We start from the raw sequence: 23,801 nt of genomic DNA, 5'->3' as shown, positions 1-23,801 counted from the left end.
AAAAAAAAAAAAAAAAGAAGGTCCAGACTTCTAAATGAAATGTTTCACTATAAACCTGCCTAAAATGCAGGGCTTCCAGAAGCCACCTGCACGATTTTCCACTTATCCAGGAAAGACTTCCCCCTAAATGCACGAAATCATCAATAAATACCTAAAACTTGATAAAAAGAGAAAAAGATAGACTCGGTCACCAAATGTCAAGTACACAATACAGTATTAACAACTGTGGCCACCACACCAAACATTAGCTCCCTAGAACTTTTTCATCTTTTGACAAACATCTGATTTCTCCCAGCCCTTAGCAACCACCGTTCAACTCTCTGTTTCTATGAGTTTAATCTGATTTTTTTTTTAGATTCCACATATGCATCTCATATGCATGAGATCATACAGTATTTACTTTCTCTGTCTGGCTTGTTTCACTTAGCAAAATGCCCTCTGGTTTTATCCATGTTGCCACAAATGACAGCAGAAATTATATATATATATATATATATATATATATATATATATATATATATATATATCTCACATTATATATCTCTCCCACACTTTATATATATCTTTATCTCTTCATCCATCTACACACCCTCAGGTTATTCCCAAGTTTTGGCTACTGTGAATAATTTGAATAATGCTGCCATGAACATACCCGAAGTGGGATTGTCAGATCATATAGTGATCCAATTTTTAAGGTTCTGAGGAACCTCCATGCCATTTTTCCATAGTGGCTATACCAATTTACATTCCCACCAAAGTGCACGAGGCTTCCCTCGTCCCCATCTCCTGGCCAGCACCTGTTATCTCCTGTCTTTTTGACAGTAGCCATCTCACCAAGTGTAAGGTTGTCAGAGAAGGGACAGTTTCTCCCTACCCCTCTTGGTACTTTTGGCGGGTTGGCTGAATGATCAAAATGACACAAGGCAGAATAATAGGAGAGAAACAAATTTAACTATATACATGCGGGGAATCCCCATAGACCTAAGACATTCCAAAGACAGGCAAAAATGAAGTTAGGTACATCCTCCTCAACTGAGGAGAAGCGGGGAGGGGTCTGAGGCTTCAAGGGGAAGGAAAGCCATTCACAGGAAGATGAAAAAGAATAAATATCTGGTAAACAGATATTTGCTGGGCCACAAAGAAACAACAAGACGCAGGGAGGCATTTTAACAGAGGCTTGGCTTGGTTCCTCCTTGTCTACCACAGCGACTGTCACATTACACTGTCACTGTGTAGGATGGTAGCTCGGCTCTGGGAAGAGGGCCTCTATCTAAATTCTCCCAGGCAGTGTGGAAAAGGCAAAAAGAGGTAAAAAGAAAAACTTCCTGAGTCTTCTGTTTCTTAAAAAGAATCAGCCTAAATTAATCCTGGTGCCAAAGAGACACATTTTGGCGTGGCAATGTTGCCCCCCGCCCCCCAAGGTGAGATCTCATTGTGCTTTTGATTTGCGTTTTCCCGCTGAGGAGTGGTGCTGTGTGCACGACTTCTCTGGAAAATCATCCAGATTTGGGCTGAGGTTACCTCCCTTGCTTAACTTCCGCTTTGCTGCATGTGTTTCTGTGTCCCATCCAAGCAATCACCGGCAGGACCCACACCAAGGAGCTTTGCCCCGTGTTTTCTTCAGACACCAGCCGCAGCCCAGGCACGTGGGACCCATCTAGGATGGCTTCCGATGTGGGCCCAAGGGCAGGCCACCCCAAAATGTGCCACGCTGGCATACTGATTTTTTTTTTAAAGATTTTATTTATTTATCTGACAGACAGAGATCACAAGTAGGCAGAGAGGCAGGCAGAGAGGAGGAAGCAGGCTCCCCGCAGAGCAGAGAGCTCGATGCGGGGCTCGATCCCAGGACCCTGAGATCATGACCTGAGCCGAAGGCAGCGGCTTAACCCACTGAGCCACCCAGGCGCCCCTGGCATATTGATTTTTTAAAAGAGAAGTTGTAGCTCATATAAGGACACTCAGACTGTCCTGTCCCCCAAGAAAGAGGGAAACTGATCCCCCCTGTGAAAAATGCCCTCTTTGTACTAAGAAGTGAAAAAACATCTTTACGACCAGAGACAGAGACTTTAAAGCTGAGAAAACAGTAGAAACAAACCTTGTGGTATTTTTTTTCCCCTAATCTACTACCGCAGTCTAAATTCTGCTTAGAATCCCCTAGTCATGCCCCCAAACACCTGTTTTCTTTATCCTGTCAATTCTTCATAAGCTTAATGTCTCTTGGTCTAAAAAGTATAAAAACTGCCTACTTTGGTCATTTCCTGAGATCTTCATTTCATTACTGGGCCTCTGTGCCCACATAATGACAGTGTTTGGGTTTTTTTTCTTATTAATCTGTCTCATTTAAATTTAATTTAATCGAGGTAGAAGACCTTGAAGGGTAGAGAAAGAATTTTTCCTTCCCTACACTGAATTCCCAATGGCCATCTTCCTGTGGATCCTAGAAGCGGATCTGCTTGCTCTGGGGTAAAGAGACACTTCAGGGGCGCCTGGGTTGCTCAGTCATTAAGCCTCTGCCTTTGGCTCTGGTCATGATTTCAGAACTCTGGGATCGAGCCCCACATTGGGCTCTCTGATTGGCAAGGAGCCTGCTTCTCCCTCTCCAGCTCCCCATGCTTGTGTTCCCTCTCTTGCCGTCTCTCTCTGTCATAAATAAACTCTTAAAAATAAAATAAAATAAAAATTAAAATAAAATAAAAGGACATTTCAGTCTCCCTGTGTGGTTGACGAGCATAGTCTGCCTGTTTGTGATGTACCCCCCTTGTCAGCACTGGGGCCTTTCTGAGGAGCACCCACACAGGTAACAAGAAGCTTATTAGGAGCAGAACTCATTTCTACCCCAGGGGCTAGTCCCCACAGGGAGGCTTGCTCTACATGCCAATCTGAGTCTTGCCAGAGGCCCCCAAAAATGTCGAGGCCACTCGCCACAGTGTACCGGTCGCGAAAATACAGCGAGCCTCCTTTATGGACATGGCCAGGCCAGCTAGCCAGCCATCCTGCACGCAGCTCTGCCCGTTAGACCGAGCATCCCTTGCCACACTCAGGAAGGGAAAGGTCTGTCTCTGTGTGGATGACAGCGCACACCGTTCCTGCTTGTTATTAACCAGGAGAAGCAGGCAAGTGAACAGCCCCGTTTGTAGTCCAGGAAGCCTTTACCTCGGGGACCTCACTGGTCTGGTGGAGACGGTGCCTCCTTGGGAAATATGATCTTTTCTTGGAGTGAAGAGACCTCCTTGAGGCCAAGTTCTGTACATCCCTGCAGGTACCATTTATATTTTAGTATGGAAGACTCTTGAATCACTTCCACCAGGTGATTTGAGACATCTGCTGGGATTCGGGACACGATGGGGATTTCTGGTCTTAAGATTACCTCACAACCATCGAGCATGTGTTCAGTATCCAACAGGGCCCAGCAGTGGGCCACTAATTCTGTCCTGAACTAGGACACTAAGACACTGGGGGCTCTCGGAGGCATCCCCCAGTTCAGCAGGACAGGCAGAGGGCCATCGCCATGCAAACCCTAGCAGGCCCCTGTATCAAGTCCCCCGTGAGCTGGTACTGGCCCAGAGCGCCTTAGTGGGGAGTACGTCCATTTCCTCCTTTGAGGGCCTGTTACTGAGTGACTGGGCCCAGAGCCATCTCTGGAAAAGCTCTTGCCCAGAGAGTCCACTGGAGGGCTCCTGATCACCATTTGCTATTTCTGCAGTAGCCACTTTCTCAGCATCCAGAAATTTCTCAGTGAAGTCCAGATTGTGTGGCTGACTGACTGACTTAACTTCATTCTGAAGCTTAACTGGGTGGACGTTTAATTGGGTTCGTTAACCAGCAGGACCGGCAGGAACAAACCTAAAAATCTTCGCCTGGTAAAAAATCTCATCCAATACAGCTCCCGCTCCCTCACTGCAGACCCCAAAGACCACCAGGCGTGGTGGGGGGCCTCCATAGCTCTGTAAGGGCGCTCCACCCAGGTTTCTTGACTGCCTCACCCTGTGTGGCCAAATCTGTCAGAGCCCAGAGCTGAGAAGAGGATCTCTGTCACCCCACCCTCCACTCTCTCCCTTCCTCCTCCTCAGGCAGGGTGGCTACCGTCAAGGCTCTGGAGGAGGGGGTCCACGGTGACGCACCTCACTCGGAGCCACTTTCCCTCATGAAGTTGAACAAGATCCCCTCTTTCATCACAGACGCAAACTAGTCAAGTTACTAAGGTCTCCTCAGACCACCGGACATAGCGATCTCAAAGAGCTCTACATTTTTTTTTTTTTTTAAATTAGAAGCACGAGTCTCAATAACACACTGTCCAGCAGGCTGTCCACGGGCACCAGGGACAGGCTTAGATCTAAGAACAGTCATTAGGTGCAACTCAGTTTCCGTGCTCTCTGACGACTCCCCGTCCCGTCCTCAGAGAACCAGAAATAATAGTGAGGGGACTGCTTCCCCGGCTTCTTACAGGCCCTTGCTGTTGGATTTCGAATGTGACCCATCCAACGATTTCAGCCAGGGTGTTGGGAGCTAAAGAGAAGGACCAATGGTTTACCTCGGAACCAAGAAGCGTATATAAACCATTTGCGGGGCACCTGGGGGGTGACTCTCGATTTCGGCTCAGGTCATGATCTCAGGGTTTAAGATCGAACCTCGTGTCGGGCTCCGTGCTCAGCACAGAATCTGCTGGAGATTCTCTCTCCCTGTCCCTCTGCCCCTCCCGCTCCTGCTCTCTAATATATAAATCTAAAAGAAAGGGGGAGGGAGGGAGGGAGGATGGAAGGAAGGGCGGACAGACACTTTGCTGCCATCCTCCACGAACGCCCCGTGGCTCCCACTGCCACTTCCTGACACCCCTTGGCCAAGTGGCCCGTGAGAGCCTCCGCCTCCCGCAGCTGACTACGCCGGCACCCCCTGGTGAAGTGCCCCATGAGGTTTTCAGGCTTCAGGCTCCTCAACACCAACCACCCTGCTTACTGCACCTCTTAGTCAAGAGCTGAGTTGAGCCAGAGAGAGCGGAGTCGCCGGGTTTCAGAGCAGTCGATTGAAACAGGAAGTCAAGAGAGAACTAACAGTCAAGGCTTGAGTCACTTCCTTTGAGAGTATAACCTGGGGGTCAACCAGAGAAGGTGCAGAGTGACCCCACTGTCCCATTTTCTCCCACGGAACGGCTCCAGCCAGGGTTGAGTGGCTTAGCGCAGCCTCGAGGAATGGTCTCCCTGCGGAGGAAGTCCTGAACAGGAGGCTCCTGCCATTTTAGGGACCCACATGCAGGAGGAGGGAAAGAGAAAAGGCTAGGACTGGAAAAGTCCTGAGTACTGAGTGGAGGAAATGCATCTGGAAGTGCTCCACGGCCCCACATGAGGAGGCCTTGACAGAGGGGCCGAGGAAGGCCTCTGCCATAGGCCCTTGATAAAAAGCCCCCGAACAAACAGAGGCACCTGGGCTCATGGCTGACCAGTGGTCCGTGCCTGCAGCTCCCTCAGCGAATGCACTGCACAGGGCTGTGCACCAAGTGGCATGTGGAGAAACCGGCATTTTTCCAGGACACCCACCAAATCCCTTGTATATGCCTGAAAGATCATGCCAAGGTTTTGGGCCAGGAGCCAGGTCACTTACCCTGGCCAGGGGTTCCAGGAGGTCTTGCTGTCCTTGTCCTCAAAGCATGACACGAAGGAGCTCAGAGCTCTGCCCCTTAGGAAAACCCTTGCTGCGGGGCTGGGTGTTTCGGGCTCCCGTCGCAGAGGTCCCCAGGGCCCCCTCCACCACACGCGTACACAGGGATCCCGGGGAGAGGGCAAGGCTACGGCTGGGCGCCAGCTGTGGCACCGCCAGGTTCACAGCCACTGGTGCGAGGGGCTCTGTGGGATCTGGACAAGTGAGCGGAGCTGAGGTTGGGCCCCATCACCGACAGCAGTCTCCGCGCCGGGCGTCCACACGTATCCCGCTCGGGCCCTGGAGGCTGGGCACGGACTTGAACAGTGACAGCTCAAGCTACACCTGTGCCTGGAGTACTGAGAAAATGTTCCCAGCTTCAGGGAACATGTGGGCTCTTTCCAAGGCCCCTACTTGTTTATTCTGTCTGTTTTGGTTAGGCTCTTAATCATCATTAGTGGGGTAGCTAATGTTTACTGAAGGCCTACAGCAAGCCTGGCCCTGTTCCAGGTGCTCTATATGAATTCCTTCATTTCATCTTTCCAGCCCTGTCAACCCCTATTATGATCCCACTGCTCAGAGGAGGCTCGGACAGCTGAACCACCCACCCGAAGTCACAGGGCCAAGTTGAGGCAGATCCCTGGTTTGCGACCAAGTCCACAGTTGGTCCTTCTTCCCACCCCGCCTTCTGCACTCCTCCCCCCACCCCTACCCTGGCACTCCCAGGCACTTACCTCTCTGTACCAGCTGGAGAGGCCAACCTGCGTGTGGCGGGCCTGGACGCGTGCCCTGTCTTCCAGGCAGCGAGCTCAACAGATCTTCCTGAAGAGAGAGAACGCTTAGCAAAGTACTTGCCTTTGTTGGGATGGAGACCAGTTGTTTCAACACAAGAAATCAACCACTCCACATACAAAGCACACTGGTTAAGGGCAGAGGCTCCCAGCCTTGCGGATTTCACGGGCTAAATAACAAAACTGGGTTCTGACACAGATTGTGGTCTTCTCCTTTCACCAGTTAAGACCATTTAAAAGAATAGCATTTATACTCCTCCTACTAATAATACTAATGAACAGGAATAATATGTAAACCTTAAGGAGAAAGGCCATGATGTACCAGGTGTTCTTAATCTTTTAATAAACCACTTGATTTTATCGTCATAAAAATCCTATTCAATAGGCATCATTGTTATCCCCATTTTAGGCAAGGGAATTTGGGGAAAAAAAAGTGCTACGTAAATTGTTCCTGATTCTGAGTTGATAACCATTATTGTATACTCTCTGTGTTTCGTAAAAGAGATCCTTATTTTTAAGGCTTTTTTGAATAGACTTTTTTTTTTTTTAACCCAACACGAGGCTTGAATTCATCACCCTGAGACCAAGAGCTGCATGCTCTACTGACTGAACCAGCCAGGTGTCCCCGTAAAAGGTACCTTTAAAGGAAACCATCAAGCATACAACAGAGGCCCTGATCTCAGAATCTGGGAATAGCCAAGCAAAAAGCACAGAAGCTCTGGGTTTGAGTCTGGGGCAGATTAATGCTCTTCGCCTCTTGTTTTCTGAAATCTAATATGAAAATATTAGTATCTGTTGTGAGAAGGAAATGGCCTAACAGATACTGAGCCCTTAACCCAGTGACTGGCAAATAAGGACCGGTAATACATACCAGGGGCAAGGCTTATCACTCCTCTCCATCCTGGTCCAGCCCTCCAAGCTCTGCAAGTCTCCTGCTGGAAAGAAACAGGGTCTGAACATTACAGAACGGTCCTCTTACTGAGATCAGATAGTTACCAGGACCAATCACACTGTCCCCTCAACTGTCTCCTACTTCCCCCTCCCTGACAGAGCCCAAGCAGGCAGAAATGTCACAGCTTTACTTCCTGCCTGGCTAAAGTGGTTGCCATGGCAGCACTCATTAGCTTTCCTTCTGGGAACTCTGGGGAACATACGCAGAAAGATGCAGAAAGACAAAGACGTCAGGGGCTTGTGGCGGGAGGAGGGGGGGCCTCCTCTAGCAGCCGCTGCTCCTAACACATACCAGGGATTGTGAAGAGCAGGATGCACAGAGGACCTGCGTCATTCTCCCCATGACCACCCAGACCCCAAACCTTCCTAGACCCCTACACCCCACCCCTTCTGCCCAATTCGCCTGTTACTAGGAAGGTAAGGGGTGAAAGGAACTAGAAAAGTCCAGGGAAAGTCAAGAGTGATTTGTTCCCACAGTTATGTGAAGATAAAATCCCAGAATTTTCCTTCTCATGATAGAGCACTGGTTTCCACCAGGAAGTTCTCAAGAGGATCTATCTGTGGATAAAAATCCTACGTCATTTGCTTGGTATTAGAAGGCACAGATTGGTCTCCAAGTCAGTTCATCGAGAGCCATGTCACCAAAAGCTGAGTCACAGAATGACCAAGTCAACAAGTGGGCCATTCTTTGAAGGATCGAGTTACCATATGACTTAATTCACCAAAGCTTACCAAATTTACTAAAAACTTTGGTTGCTTTCTTTCAGCCTCTTTAAGGTATACTTAATCATAAAAACGCACATATTTAAAGTACACATTTCAATTTTGGACATATGCATATACCTGTGGTAACATCACCACAATAGTTTTTTTTTTAAGGATTTAATATTTAATTAATCAAGAAACAGAGAGAGCATGACCGTGGGGAGTGACACAGGAAGAGGGAGAAGCAGGCTCCTGGGTGAGCTCCATCCAGAACCCTGAGATTACGACCTGAACCAAAGTCAGATGCTTAATCGACTGAGCCACCCAGGCGCCCCCTTTTTGATGTTTTCCGAACATCTCCTGATCCCCAAGTGTTTTACAGATAGATGAGATGCTGGCAGAAGGACAAAAATGGGTGGGCAGGAGTGGACAGAGTGATACAGACTCTATCAAATGGAAGCAACTGAGTTCCAGAAGGCTGTCTTCTATGTTCTGGATGTCAGAAAGAAAGGGACCAAGACCAGGCCTCCTAGAGAAAGGAGGTTAAGGTCTGAGCAAAATGAGGTCAGTGTAGGGACACCTGGGTGGCTCAGTCGGTTAAGCAGATGCCTTCAGCTCAGGTCATAATCCTAGGATCCTGGTCCCACATCCCGCTCCTCGATCGGCAAGGAGCCTGCTTCTCCCTCTGCTTGCTCTGCCTGCTGTTCCCCTGCTTGTGCTTTCTTTCTCCCTCTCAGTTAAATAAATAAAATCTGTAAATAAATAAATATAAATAAATTAACTAGGTCAGTGTAAAGAGAAGCTTCTGCACAACATTCACTTAGCTACTGAATGTTACAAAGAGAATTGGACCCCGTTGCTAAAGGGAGATTAGGGACCACTGAGAGATTTAAGCAATGCCAACAGAATATGGGTTTGAGTCTGGGGCAGATTAATGCTCTTCGCCTCTTGTTTCCTGAAATCTAATATGAAAATATTAGTATCTGTTGTGAGAAGGAAATGGCCTAACAGATACTGAGCCCTTAACCCAGTGACTGGCAAATAAGGACCGGTAATACATACCAGGGGCAAGGCTTATCACTCCTCTCCATCCTGGTCCAGCCCTCCAAGCTGGAGGTGTTATTTGCAAAATGATTCACTACAGATAAGCTCTTGGATGGAAAGACAGCATATATGTACGTATGACCATTTGCTCCAGATAATTTTCTGATTTTAACACAATTTCAATTAAAATGGAAAAATAAGCAAGAAACAAAAGAATAGTAAGTATGTAAGAGATTGAACTGACCACATATTTATTAGAACAAAACATGAAACACTAATTGTTAAGACTAATGCTGGCTCAAAAGGGCACTACTTATCAGTGGAACAGAGGGGGTATATCAGAGTAGCTACTGGTATATATGACATTAACAAACATCAAAATGTATCATAGGGGCACCTGGGTGGCTCAGTGGGTTAAAGCCTCTGCCTTTGGCTCAGGTCATGATCCCAGAGTCCTGGGATCGAGGCCCACATCAGGCTCTCTGCTCAGCGGGGAGCCTGCTTCCTCCTCTCTCTCTGCCTGTCTCTCTGCTTACTGTGATCTCTGTCTGTCAAATAAATAAATGAATAAATCTTTTAAAAAAAAGTATCATAGGATAATGAAAGAAAAAAATGATTTTTTTTTGCTTTTTAAAAAAATTATTTATTTATGTTTAATTTTTAAAATTCCAGTATAATTAACATGCAGTGTTATATTAGTTTCAGGTGCACAATATAGTGATTCAATAATTCTATACATTACTCAGTGCTCATCATGGTAAGTGTACTCTTAATCCCTTTCACTTGCTTCCCCCATCCGCCCAACCACCTCCCCTCTGGTAACCATCTGCTCTCTAGAGTTAAAGAGCCTAATTTTTGGTTTGTCTCTTCTTTTTCCCTTTGTTTATTTTGTTTCCTAAATTCAACATATGAGTGAAATCCTATAGCATTTGTCTTTCTCTGAATTAGACTTATTTCACTTATCATAATACCCCTGGTTCTATCCATGTTGTCACAGATGGCAAGATTTCATCATATTTATGGCTGAATGATACTCCACTGTGCGTGTGTGTGTGTGGGGGGGTGTGTACACCACATCTTCTGATGGACACTTGAGTTGTTTCTTGACACTTGAGTTAATTTGGTTATTATAAATAATGCTGCAATAAACATAGGGGTACATATAGCCTTTCAAATTAGTGTCTTTTATTCTTTGGGTAAATATCCAGTAGTGCAATTACTGGATCATATATACGGTAGTTCTACTTTTAACTTTTTGAGGAATCTCCATTCTGTTTTCCACAGTGGCTGCACCAGTTTGCGTTCAATGGGGAAAATGTTTTTTGTTCTAGTTGTTTCTAGAAAGAACTCAACTTCTGAATACAGGTATATGAAATTAAAGGAAATAATCCACGAGTTAGTTTTTATATTTTGTTAGTTAAGCCATACCAATAAACTGAAAGAGTCATCAAAATAGGCCTACCTTGGAAATGTTAAATTCAAATGAGCAGAGATGTTGGTCATATTCAAGCTTTGATCTTATCTTGCTTTTTAATGTGTTTGATTTCCAAACTGCAATGACATTGTGTGTTCCTAGACTGACTTCCACTCAGGAAAGGGAGATGGCTTTCTTTCTCTTCTTAAAAAAAAAACAACAATTTTGGGGGCCCCTGGGTGGCTCAGTCGGTGAAGCGTCCAACTCTTGATTTTGGCTCAGGTTGTGATCTCAGGGTCATGGTATCCAGTCCCATGTTGGACTCGGTGCTCGGTGGGGAGTCTGCTGAAGATTCTCTTTCTCCCTCTCCCTCTGCCCCTACCCTCAACGTACGGCTGTGTGCTCTCTCTCTAAAACAAATAAATAAATATTTAAAAACAAAAGATATGTGAAAATATTCATGAAGCCATTTTCTTCTCAGAGTCTAGCAAACCGAACAGAATATGTGATGGATAAATTCCACTGTGCCACTCGTCAGCTCCGTGATCTGGGCAAATTATTACCCTCTCCTGTCTTTGCTTTCTCATTTGCAAAATAGCAATAACCCTGATTCATGCATATTGCTCAGCACGACACTTGGCACACAGTAAGCCTGCCAGAAGTTTCGGCTGTTATTATAATCACTGCTCATTTTTTTTTACTACAGGTAAAGCACCACCCCAGCTTCAAATGGGGAAAGAAAAATGTATGTCACCCCATCTGAAAATTCAAGTGCTCACTGTGCAGGTAGGGAACATAAGTATGACACCCACAAAACAGTTTTCTATGGGAGACCATGTTACAGCTGTTGTCTCTTAATGAGTGATCTATGCTTCAGGCCTATAGGGTTCGGGGAGGGGAGACAACTGGGCGGTTAAGGTTGAGAAATTGAAGGAAGAGGAAAGAGGTGAGTGAAAGGAGGCAGAAAATGTGAGAACATAGGCAAGACCCAGATGACTGAGCTAGACGAGGAAGGGTTTGGAATGGGAACAGCACAAGCAAAGATGGGGGGTCAGAAATGAGTATGGCATGTTCTGAGGAATTGCCGTGAGGTTGTAGTGTCTAAGAGACATCATTCCAGAGATCAGACTTCATTGCCATGACTGTAGCTGGAAAACATGAAAGCTATTAGACTGTGTGCTCAACCCCTGTGATTTCCTCTAAACAGTATACGAAACAAAACACAATGCCAACAACAGCTTAAAAAACAACAGGACTTAGCAAAGTAAAAATGATTTTCTTGGATATCTGCCTTTTCCTGCAATAAGTGCATGATCATGGTGAATGGAAGTTCTCTTCTAGTGTGATTCTATTTTTTTTTTTTTTTAATGGCGGGGGGGATGCAGAGGTAAAGGGAGAAAATCCCAAGAAGGCTCCACCCGCAGCACAAAGCCAGTCACAGGGCTCCATGCCATGACCCTGAGACCATGGCCGGAGCTGAAATGAAGAGTCAGATGCTTACCTGACTGAGCAACCAAGGAGCCCATGTGATTCTATCTAGTTGAGAGACTGATGTACAATATTACAAGGCGACCAGTTAGGAGAGAGAATATGCCAATTTGTGCAGGGTGCCTGAAATATCAGGAGGGTGTTAACGGAGTTATTCAAAGCATCGTTTTTATTTTGCCTATGGACTGCATCATTCCCACGTTTCGCAGGGTGAGGAAGAGCACAGTGAGGTGAACGGACCACGATTTATGGCCTTGGCTGTGGTTGCAACTCTTGGACAGCAACTCAATGACTGTGAAGATGACCTCCTCATCCCTTCACACCCCACATGTTGCCAGGATCCATGGGGCTTGGGGGGGGGGCGGGTAGCTAACCTCCTTGCTTCCAGCTCAGAATGAATAAACCCGGAACACTCACCAGAGTGGGAGAGTTAAGCAATGTTTCAAGACTATAGCGTCTATTCACCTAACAAATTTGGCCATGGTGAGATTCCAAAGTCCAAGTTTTTATATTAAATAAATAGCAGAAGAACCAGTTTAGCACCTTTTAATATTTCTGTCTGGCTCCTTACTGGAGATGAGATTTTGATGTCCATGGAATTCACAAGACATCTTTGAGAATTCCTTCTGATTAAGGTGAAGAAATACAGGCATCTTTTTGTGTTTCTTGGGTGTTAGGCTTGGTGACCTAGGCTGGGAAAATCACATTGCAAAACTTCCTCTCGGTCCCGATTTTCCCTCATTCTTCATGAATATTTTAATCACAATAAAACCTCTTAGGACAGCCTGTGGAGTTAAATATAGGTAACTCGATTTTTGGCCCTGTGATGGGGACTTTGGAAGGAGCTGTTAGGGGCTAATTTACATATCAATCTGAATTTACAAATGAATGTTTCCCCTTTTAGGTTTTCTTTTGTAAAGCCCAGCTGGTTAGAGCTACCTCCCAGTGCCCCACTGGCTTCCTTGCCGGGGGAGTACATACCTGTCAGCCCTCCCTAACCACCAATGTCCCCAGCCCCAACAGGTCTGGGCTCAGCTATTGCCAAGGATTTCTTTCTTCTCTAGGTTTTTTTTTTTTTTTTTTTTTTTTTTTTTTTTTTTTTTTTTTTTGGTCTCCCTAATTCAAGGGGTACCGGACAGAGAATCCTTATTCTCTGCCTCATCTCCATTATTTTTCCTAAACCAAGATTCTTGGCCTTGAAATAGAAAATTATGCCCCAACTCTGCAGTTCTCATAAGAGCCCTAGTTTTGTCTGGGGGCTGTGCTTTGGAGGGGGACAGGGGTACTAATTATGCCATCTATGCCTGAATCTGAAATCTCTCACGTCTCTTTATATAACAAGACAGAACACGCTTTCAGGAGTCTTGTTTTCCTGGGTTCTAAGATATCAGTAGAACAGTTTCCAAGCTATTGGCCCACTTTTCTAAGAAAGTCGGTTCACCCTTAGTGCATAGCTGGTGGCTGGTCAAGTGTAGTACCAGTTGGCAAACAGGTTTATTCGCAAGAAGACAGGGAGAAACTAGAGCTGTGGTGGGACGTTCGGCCTTTAGCAGGGAGAGTACAGATTGCAAGGCTCTCAAGGCTGGCAAGAACCAACTCCTGGAGCCCCTGCAGCCCTGCAGGGGAGGTGTTTACATTTCTGAGAGGCCAAAGGGTTCTGCACCTGACTGGGGGACTGGCCTTGAGTCTTCCCCCCTTTAAGTGAAAGAGTTCTGGGTAGGACAGTGTAGTAAGTGCTTAGGATAGGAACTTGGCTGTGAACTTGAGCGTGTTGCCCAAAATGGAATGACCTTACAAACAGAACGGAGGACAAGGCCGCCCAGAAGCTGGCCTTCTCTCTGTTGAGCTCTGGGAGCTTGCTCGCTCTCTTTTTTAAAAAAGACTATTTATTTATTTATTTGACAGGCAGAAATCATAAGTAGGCAGAGAGGCAGGCAGAGAGAGAGAGAGAGAGAGGTGGAAGCAGGCTCCCTGCTGAGCAGAGAGCCCAATGCCAGGCTCGATCCCAGGACCCTGAGACCATGACCTGAGCCGAAGGCAGAGGCTTTAACACACTGAGCCACCCAGGAGCCCCTCTGGAAGCTCTCTTGAGTCCTTGAGTAGGTCCCTCAGAGGCCCTGGGCCTCACTCCTTATCTGGCGAATGAAGGGAATGGACTGGATGACGGGGGAAGGCCCCCTGCAGAGCCAGATCGAGTAGACCAGGTAGGTCACTGTAACAACTCCTCTCAGGGGAGTTCGAATGTACCACTGGCCAAATACCCACAATGGGTTGTGTTATAGGTCATTAGGTCCATAGGTCCATATCCCCGCAAGACAGACCTGTTACAGTTGCAAAAGCTGTGTGGGGGTAGAAAGCATCGGTAAATAGTTTCTTGGAGAAATTCAGGCTGTAGGGTTTGGAAATAGAAAATAAATTCTTTTTTTTTTCTAAACCTTTTCTCCATTATGGCTCATTTCCCCTCCAGGACTCAACTGAGGACTATGTAAATCCAAAGGAGAAAAAGCAACTCAGCAAACCTTAAGATGCCCTCTCGCGCTCCCAGCCGGAGGTGTACACGCACACCTCCTCCCACAGCAGGATATGCAGTCCTCTCAGGAGAGGCTGCTGACATTGCTTAAGGTAAAATGGCCCGGTGCTGAGGCTCTGAGAAGAGGCTTGGAGTCAGCAGCCCTTTGAAGGAAAGAGCTCCCGGACAGGGTGAAGGGGCTGCAACCGGGGACCAGTGACCAAAGCCCAAGGGAGGACACAGCCACTCGGAGGCTGGCCTCTGGAACGCCCCTGCCCTCTTCTTCTGCAGGCCATTCCTCTGCTACAGTCCTGTGTTCCCTCACCCATAACGTCCATAACGTGCGATGAATAGGCTTGATGCTCCCAAAGGTCCTCTCCAGTGCTTGGCCAACACCTCCTCCAGGAAGGACTCCCTAGTTAGCACAGATATGATGGGGAACAAAGTGTGGGCTTATCCTCTTAGACGGCCATCTAAGCAGCAAACACATTTAACTTGAGGGTAGGAAACATGCCTGGTTCAGCTTTGTGACCTGAAATCCTGACCATAGGACAGGCACCAGAGCCCGTGTCCCTAACAATCTGTGGAATATGTAAATGAGAAACAGTGCAGGTAAGTAATCTGGACAAATCCTCTAGCAAACTTCTGCTATTCTTGGCCAATCTCTCCACTCGTGGAATCAAGAAGAGGCTAAGAACATGGAATTGGCCTTCACACGAATTTGGGCCCAGAGCGTGGCCCTGCTGCTGTGTCAGCGTGGCAGGTCATCTACAGCAGGGGACGTGTGTGTCCTAGCACATCTCCCCAGCCATACGCACTTGGTCCGGCATCCACCTGCCCCCTGTTTCCTCTGTGGACTGAGGCCCCTCTGCTTGTGCTGGGAAGGCTGGAAGTGCCGGGAGTTCAGTGTTCCCAGGAACAGCCGGCGAACGATGACCGTGGGGAGCTGGTGCACAAACGGTCCATCTGATGGAAGGGGACAGCATTCAAGGTGCTCAAAATGCACGAAACTATCAACCATCCAGCAAAGCGATCTTTCAGAAACAAAGGCAAAGATCCGCCCCGTTTAACAAAAACGGAGAATCTGCTGTTTTCGAACTCAGAGTCCTTGGGGCAGAAGAGCCTCTTCGGGTCTCAGCGCAGTGAGAAGAAACGTCCAAAGGACTGGCTCCGATGTCCCCAAGACTCGGGTAGCAACTTTAGGGATTCCAGCAGTTACTGCCTCTCGCTGCAACTCCGTGTACTATTTGTAAAAGGAGAGTGTTTGCCCTCTTTAAAGATTTCAAACCTGAGGTGCTCAGAGGCCTCACGGAAGAGGAATCCCTGAGCCTTTAAGACCCCTGGCAGACACGAGCACTTACGACGCGCCAGGCACATTGAAGTGCTGAGCGCTGGGCTCTAGGAGGGAGCCAGAAATGAAACAAGAGCGCAAAGGACCCAACACTGCGGGGGTGGGGGCTTTTAAGTCAGGGGCTCAGAGAGGGCTTTGAGGGGGGGCATCCAAGCAGAGTCACGAATGCTATGGAGGCGGCAGCCATGCAAAGCCGTACAGGAACAGCATTCGGGCAGAGAGGAGAGCCCAGTGCAAAGGACCCACGGTGGCGGTGAGGCTGGTGTGTTTTGAAGGCCCGGGTGACCAGAACCCAGGGACTGAGTGGGGAGAGGAGGCTGGAAGTACAGGCAGACTGGTCTATAGAGACTTGTTTGATCCTTGACCCCCAATCCCAGAAATCTAAATGGTCATCAGCACATTCACTTCTCTGTACTGGGGACCAGGGAATCCAGGAGGGCAGGGCCTGGCTGGTCTCAGCACTGCTACACCGCCAGTGTCTTAACACGGTGCCCGGCACACAACAGCTATGGAAACAGTGCCTGATGAAAACATAAATGGATGAATGAGTGAATGAATGTATGTAGCTGTGTCTTTAACTCACTGTTTGACCTTGGCCAAGGATTTCCCCTAACCGGGCTTCAATTTCACTACCTCTGTGATGCCTTGTAATGCCTGTTGAGTAGTAACGCTCTGAAATCAGAACCCATCCTTTAAAGGGATGGCTGGCATGGAGAAGGCCGTCTCTGAAACTGGCTCATAACCCTTTCCCATGGACGGCCAGGAAAGCAACCAGCTCACTTCCTCTGGGCATAATGGAAACACAGGTGTACTTAAAAGTGGGGCACCCAGTCAGCAGCTAGCTGGTATCACGTAAGCTTTGACCACTAAGCGGGGCCTGCGAGGAAGTGCTCCATATACTCAGTGCTTCCCATCCCCTCCACTTTCTTTTCCTGTGAAAACCTATTTGCTCCGAGGAGCACCACGCCGCAAGCTCAGCCCGCAACTCCAGCAGCTCACGGTACAGGGTGCCGGCAACTCTCTCTCTGTCACAGTGGGCAGCCAGCGGCCTCTGGAAGGGGAGCACAAGAGTCCTGACCTAGGCTCCTGACTCCTGCAGCAACTGGCCACCCTCAGACCCTGTCCTGCCCCATTGGATCATCAGGCCCCAAAGGTCCCCGGCAGTCACCCCCCAGCATGGCCCACTGGCTTCCATTTTCCCCCTATTCAGGGAATGACCACCTCTGCCTATAAGGTACGGTGCTGGCTTGGAGGAGGAGAGCGCTGAGTGGAGGCAGAGCTAGAACGGTGAAGAGGGAGGGTCATCATGTGTTCAGCCTGCAGCCTGCCTTCGCAGCCTCTGCGGATGGAAAAGCAGAAGGACGCCCAGGTCCTTGGCTTCTGGGACAGGAGACCAGGACCAACCAGGGGGCATGGTGTAGGATGGAAAGGAATGCAGACCCAGCCTGGCATCCAGTATGAGAAATGCAGTCACTGGACTCAGAAGTTGAGTTTCCTTCCCAGCATCCATCCTTATGGAGGGCCTAGCAGCAGCAGGCTGCCAACACCCAGAACAGCTTTATAAGGCTGATCGATTTCCAGCCAGGGGCCTCTCAGCAAACAGATCCTGGAAGGGCCAGCCACATGAGTGTGAGGCAGATGGACTCTGGGCACAAAACCAACCTCGCTACTTAACACTGTGCAGCGAGAAGCACCTTATTGAAACGTTTCTTAATTGAAATACAATTGACAAATAATATCCTATTAGCTTCAGATGTACAACGTAGTGATCTAACATTTCCAAACATTACAAAATGTTCACCATGATAAGTGTATTAACCATCAGTCACCATACAAAGTTATTAATATGATTAACTATATTCCTAATGCCGTACTTTTCATCCCCATGACATTTGTTATTTTTCAAAAGATTTTTATTTACTTATTTGTCAGAGGAGAGGAAGAGAGCGAGTGCGCATAAGCAGGGGGAACAGCAGGCAGAGCGTGAAGCAGACTCCCCGCTGAGCAAGAAGACCGATGCAGGACTCGATCCATGAGCCGAAGGCAGACACTGAACTGATTAAGCCAACCAGGTGTCCCAACACTTATTTTGTAACTGGAATTTTCCCCTCTTAATCCCCTCTACCCATTCCACCCATTCCCCGCCCCCCACCTCCTCTCTGGCAAGCATCAGTTTGTTCTCAGTATTTATGAGTCTGTTTGTTTTTTAAAAGATCTGTTTGATATTATTTCTATCTCCTTAAATTTAATGAAACTTGTTTTGTGGCCTAAAATGTGATCTATCCTGGGAAATGTTCCAGGTGTTCTTGAAAATAATGTGTATTCCGCTGCTTTTGGATGGAATGTTCTGTATGTATCTGTTAAGTCTCCCTGGTCTAATGTGTCATCTGAAGTGACTATTTTCTTACTCATTTTCTGTCTGGATGATCTGTCCACTGATATAAGTGGGGCATTAAAGTCCCCTATTATTACTGCCAATTTTCCCTTTATGTCGTTAATGTTTGCTTTATATATTTAGGTATTCCTATGTTAGGTGTACAGATGTTAGGTACATAAGTAGATGGTTACATCTACTTATTCAACTGATCCGTTTATCATTACGTAATACCCTGTCTCTTAACACACTCCTTCTTTCAAAGCCTATTTTGTCTGATAGAAGTATTGCTACCCCAGCTGGTTTCTGTTTTCATGAAATTTTTTTTACATCTCTTCACTTTCATTCTCCAGGTGTCTTTAGGTCTGAAATTAGTCAGCTGTAGGCAGCATATAGATGGGTCTTGTTTTTTCTACCCATTCAGTCACCCTATGCCTTTTGATAGAACTTGTAATCTATTCACATTTTTAAAAAGATTTTATTTTATTTATTTGACAGAGAGATATAGATCACAAGTAGGCAGAGCAGCAGGTAGAGAGAGGGAAGCAGGCTCCCCGCTGAGCAGAGAACCCGATGTGGGCCTCGATCCCAGGACCCTGAGATCATGACCTGAGCTGAAGGCAGAGGCTTAACCCACTGAGCCACCAGGCGCCCCATCTATTTACATTTAAACTAGTTATTGATAAGTATGTACTTACTTTGATTTTGTTAATTGTTTTCTGGTTATTGTATAGTTCTTCTATGTTCCTTTCTGGCTCTCTTGTCTTGTGGTATGATGACTTTCTTTAGTGCTGTGCTTGGATTCCTTTCTCTTTATCTTTTGTGTATCTGTTATAGGTTTCTGGTTACTATGAGGTTGGTATATAACATCCTGTGCATCTGGCAGTCTATATGAAGTTGATTGTTAAGCTAAGTTTGAACACAATCTACATTTTCACCTCCCTCCACATTTTATGTAAGTGATGTCATATCTTACATCATTTTATTTTGTGTATCCCTTAACTAATTTCTTTTTGTAAGTTTATTTGTGGTCAATAAGGAGATCATGGGAAATAACTTTCAAAGCCATGACTCCTATTTCTTGACTTATTTTTGTAGATATAATTGATTTTACTACTTTTGTTTTAACCTTCACACTAGATTTATAAATGACTGATCTGCCACCTTTACAATCTTACTATAGGTTTGTTTTTACCACTGCAATCTTTTCCTTTCACAATTTTCTTCTGCTTATGGCCTTTTCTTTTCTACTTAGATAAGTTCTTCTAACATTTCTTGTAAGGCTGGTTTAGTAGCGATAGATTCATTTAACTTCTGTTTGTCTGGGGTTGTCCTTCAATTCTGAATGATAACCTTGCTGGGTAGAGTATTCCTGGTTGTAAATTTATTCTTTCTGCATTTCGAATATATCATTCCACTCATTCACTTCTGGCCTGCAAAAGTTTCTGCTAAAAAGTCAGCTAAGAGTTGTATGGGTGTTCTCTTGTATGGAACTGTTTTCCTTTGGCTGCTTTTAAGATTCTATCTTTAATTTTTGACATTTTAATTATGTGTCTTGGTATGGACTCAGTGTATTTTAAAGAATTAAAATCATACAAAGCATGTCTGAGATCACAATGGCATAGAAACAGAAATTAAAAACAGAAAGAAGTTTGGTCAATGTAAAAATATGTGAAAATTAAAGAATGTATAAATAACCAATGGATCAAAGAAAAAAATCACAATGGTAATTAGAAAACACTTTGAGATGAACGAAAATGACAACATACGAAAACATTAGATGCAGTACTTAGAGGGAAATTTATAGCTGTAAATGCCTACACCAAAAAAGAAAGATATCAGGGTGTCTGGGTGGCTCAGTTGTTGGGTGTCTGCCTTCAGCTTGGGTCGTGATCCTGGGGTCCTGGGATGAGCCCCACATGGGGCTCCCTGCTTGGCGGGGAGCCTGCTTCTCCCTCTCCTACTCCTTGCTTGTGTTCCCTCTGTCGCTGTGTGTCTCTCTCTCTGTCAAATAAATAAATAAATGTTAAAAAAAAATAAAGATACCAAATCAACAATCTCCTTAAAAAACTAGAATAACAACAGCAAACTCAACCCAAACAAAGTAGAATAGGAAGTAAGCGTTAGAGCAGAAATTAACTAAACAGAAAATTTTAAAATAGAGAAAATCAATGAAACCCAAAGTTGGTTCTTTGAAAATATCAACAAAATTGACATTTAGCTAGACCTCCAAAGAAGAAAAAGGTGAGAACAGAAATTACTAAAATCAGAAGTAAACAATGGGAAATTACTAATAATCTTATTTAAAAAGAATTATAAGGGAATACTCCAAACAACTGTATGCCAACAAATTAGATAAGAGATGAAATGAGAAAATTCCTAAAATGACACAAACTAGTGAAACTGACTCAAGAAGTCAGAGTGTTTGAAAACAGTATTTGAAAGACCTATAAGAATTAAAGAGAGTAGGGGACGCCTGGGAGACTCAGTGCGTTAAGCATCTGCCTTAGGCTCAGGTTGTGATCCTGGAGTCCTAGGATGGAGTTACATAGGGCTCCCTGCTCAGTGGGGAGTCTGCTTCTCCCTCTGCCTGTTACTCTCCCTGATTGTGCTCTCTCACTTCAATCTGAAATAAAATAAATAAATAAAAATCTTAAAAGTAAATGAATAAAGAGAGTGATGGGGAGCCTGGCTGCTTTAGGTAGTAAAGTGTCTAACTCTTGATTTTGGCTCAGGTCATGATCTCAGGGTCTTGAGATCAAGCCCCACGCATCAGGCTCTGCTCTCAGCATGGAGTTGCCTTGGGTTTCTCTCTCTCCCTCTCCCTCTCCTCCTCCTCCCCACCCCTAAAAAATACTAATAAAACTTTTAAAAATAAAAATAAACACACTGTTTACAAGCGTAAGTTGATCTCCACACTGCTTTTACTACAGCTCATATATTCCATATGTTGTGCTTACTTTTTCACTTGTATCAAGATATTTTCTATATATTTTTTTATACTTTTTTAAATATACTTTTTAAAATTTGACCCATTGTTTAAGTATGTGTTTTTTTATTTTCCACATGTAGGGGTCAAGGGCAGGCCACCCCAAGATGTGCCTCTTTGGCAGAAAGATTATTTTAAGCAGAAAATAACCAATGCCCAAAGGGCTCAGAAAGACAATTTGATCTTCTCCCTAACTGTCTCAAAGAATATAGATAAAGGACTTCTTCCAGAAAGAAAGTGATCAATATAGAGAACTACATTTTAATATTACATGGTAGACAGGGAGGAAGCTAGTAAGACCTTTTGATCAAGGTCCTCTCTGTGACCCATTATTTCTAGATGGCCCAGCAAATACTTATTTCCCAAACACTTACTCTTTTTCATCTTCCTGTGAGTTGCTTTCCTTGCCTTTCAAGTCTCAGACCTCATTCCCTTCTCCTTAGTTCCGAATGACATATGTACCTCATGTTGTCCCAACTATCTAGAATCTCATGTCTGTGTGGATTCCCTGTACACTTGTAATTAAATCTGATTTTGTCCCATTACTATGTCTCATGTCAATTAATTGTTAGACCAGCTAGAAGACCCTTGAAGAGTAATTTTTTTTTAAAGATAATGTTTATTTATTTGACGGAGAGAGAGAGAGAGAGCAAGAGATGGAACACAAGCAGGGGGAATAGGAGAGAGAGAAGCAGGCTTCCTGCGGAGCAGGCAGCCCAATGCGGGGATCAATCCCAGGACCCCAGGATCATGACCAGAGCCAAAGGCAGCTGCTTAACTGACTGAGCCACCCAGGCGCTCCTGAAGAATAAATTTTTTCTTCCCCATCAATTGACATACTTGGCAGGATAAACTTTCACTGGATATTTGCTCCAAAAACCCTGCAGATCCTTGGGCATCTGATATACAGCCAGGAGAACGTAAGATGTCTCACGCTGTCAGCCTCCTGGAATCTCTGTCTGTGGAGTCTGGAGAAGCAAGAGTGGTAAGAGTCTGTTACATATATTTAAATGAACAGGGAAGAATATCTGTGGAACTATTTCCTTAGGCTTAGGGATTCAGTAAACTTGGGAGAGCCATGATCCATGTCTTTGCGTGCAGAGATGGTCTTTGTTTTCCTCTTTGTCTGTTGGGTCATTTGTCATAAGGAAGAGAAACCATAGGGTAAGAATGCAGGCATAGACTCTAATAAGCCTGTTGTTCAAGGCAAGCTCACAGACTGATGAGTGCACATTTCTCATCAGACCAGTGTCACTTTAGACAAATTTTGCTGTGGGCTAATGTGCACATGACGTAAAGGCTGTTGCTAATGGACACCTTGAAAGCCAAAGCCACAAAATCAGTGCACATGGGTAAAGCACTTAAAAGCTGTTCCGGCACTTCCTACCTAACCCAGACTCCTAAATTGGGAAGGTGGGACTTGAGTCTAGTGCCTTAGAACATTCTGCCATTCTGATACCATGAAAGACTCCTATATTGGGATAAATTAACCACCTGTATAACAAAGGCCTTTGCTTTCTTAGACCAGCTGTGAGATGTGAACTTTCTGTACCCTGTTTGGGCTGCCCTCTTTTTTTTTTTTTTTTCTACACTGTCTTTAGGTATGCCTCTTGTGTCCATAGTTAAGCCTTAAAAAGGCTTATTGGTTTAAGTCACTATTAATATATCCAGGGCACCTGGGTGACTCAGTCAGTTGGGCGTCTGCCTACAGCTCTGGTCATGATCCCTGGGTCCTGGGATTGAGCCCCATGTGGGGGCTCCTTGCTCAGCGGGGAACCTGCTTCCTCCTCTCTCTCTGCCTGCTGGTGATCTCTGTTTGTCAAATTAAAAAAAAAAACAACTTGCAGAAGGTTTATTAAAAAGGAATCTTTGGGGATCACCTGACTGGCTCAGTTGGAAGAGCAAGCAACTCTTGATTTCAGGGTCATCAGTTCAAGCCACATGTTGGGTATAGAGATTACCAAAGGAAATAAATAAATGTTTCCGAAAGCGGAGGCCACCTGGGTGGCTTAGTCAGTTGAGCACCCAACTCTTGGTCTCAGCTTGGGCCTTAATCTCAGGGTTGTGGGTTCAAGCATTGTGTTGAGCTCCATTCTGGGTGTGGAGCCTACTTTAAAAAAAACAAAAGAATCTTTGGAAAGTAATCTTATACATGATCAGGACTAGCTAAAATTAGAATAAATTTAATTAAATAAAATGAGTTTTGGGGTGCCTGGGTGGCTCAATCGTTAAGCATCTGCCTTCAGCTCAGGTCATGATCCCAGGGTCCTGGGATGGAGTCCCTCACAGGGCTCCCTGCTCAGCAGGAGCCTACTTCTCCCTCTGCCACTCCCTCTGCTTGTATTCTCTCTCTCCCTGTCTCTCTCTCTCTCTGTCAAATAAATAAATAAATAAAATCTTTAAAAAATGAAGTAAAAAATAAAATGAGTTTTAATATCAGAAGTACGCTGGTACAAAATTATGATTTGGTTTTCCCGTTAAAACAATGTTTTTGTATAGTACTGGTCTACTTTTTTAAAAAAGATTTTATTTATTTATTTATTTATTTGAC

General features: G+C 45.5%; 1 long non-coding RNA gene across 5 annotated transcripts in view; it reads right to left on the bottom strand.

Annotated features, from left to right (window-relative positions):
• Positions 1-23,801, bottom strand: part of LOC131821300 (uncharacterized) — a 68,913-nt gene that overhangs the window by 7,408 nt on the left and 37,704 nt on the right. For 3 of the 5 annotated variants that reach the window (XR_009349872.1, XR_009349870.1, XR_009349874.1), the window contains 2 exons: positions 7,297-7,360; positions 6,369-6,456 (listed from right to left, as the gene is read on the bottom strand). This is a non-coding gene — a long non-coding RNA (uncharacterized LOC131821300). Of the gene's footprint in view, positions 1-14; positions 31-6,368; positions 6,457-7,296; positions 7,361-23,801 lie in introns of those variants that run through there. The other 2 variants (XR_009349873.1, XR_009349871.1) reach the window with 2 other exon arrangements.

Source organism: Mustela lutreola, chromosome X, assembly GCF_030435805.1.
Source record: "Mustela lutreola isolate mMusLut2 chromosome X, mMusLut2.pri, whole genome shotgun sequence".
Lineage (NCBI taxonomy): Eukaryota > Metazoa > Chordata > Mammalia > Carnivora > Mustelidae > Mustela > Mustela lutreola.
This window is presented reverse-complemented; position numbering and strand designations above follow the sequence as displayed.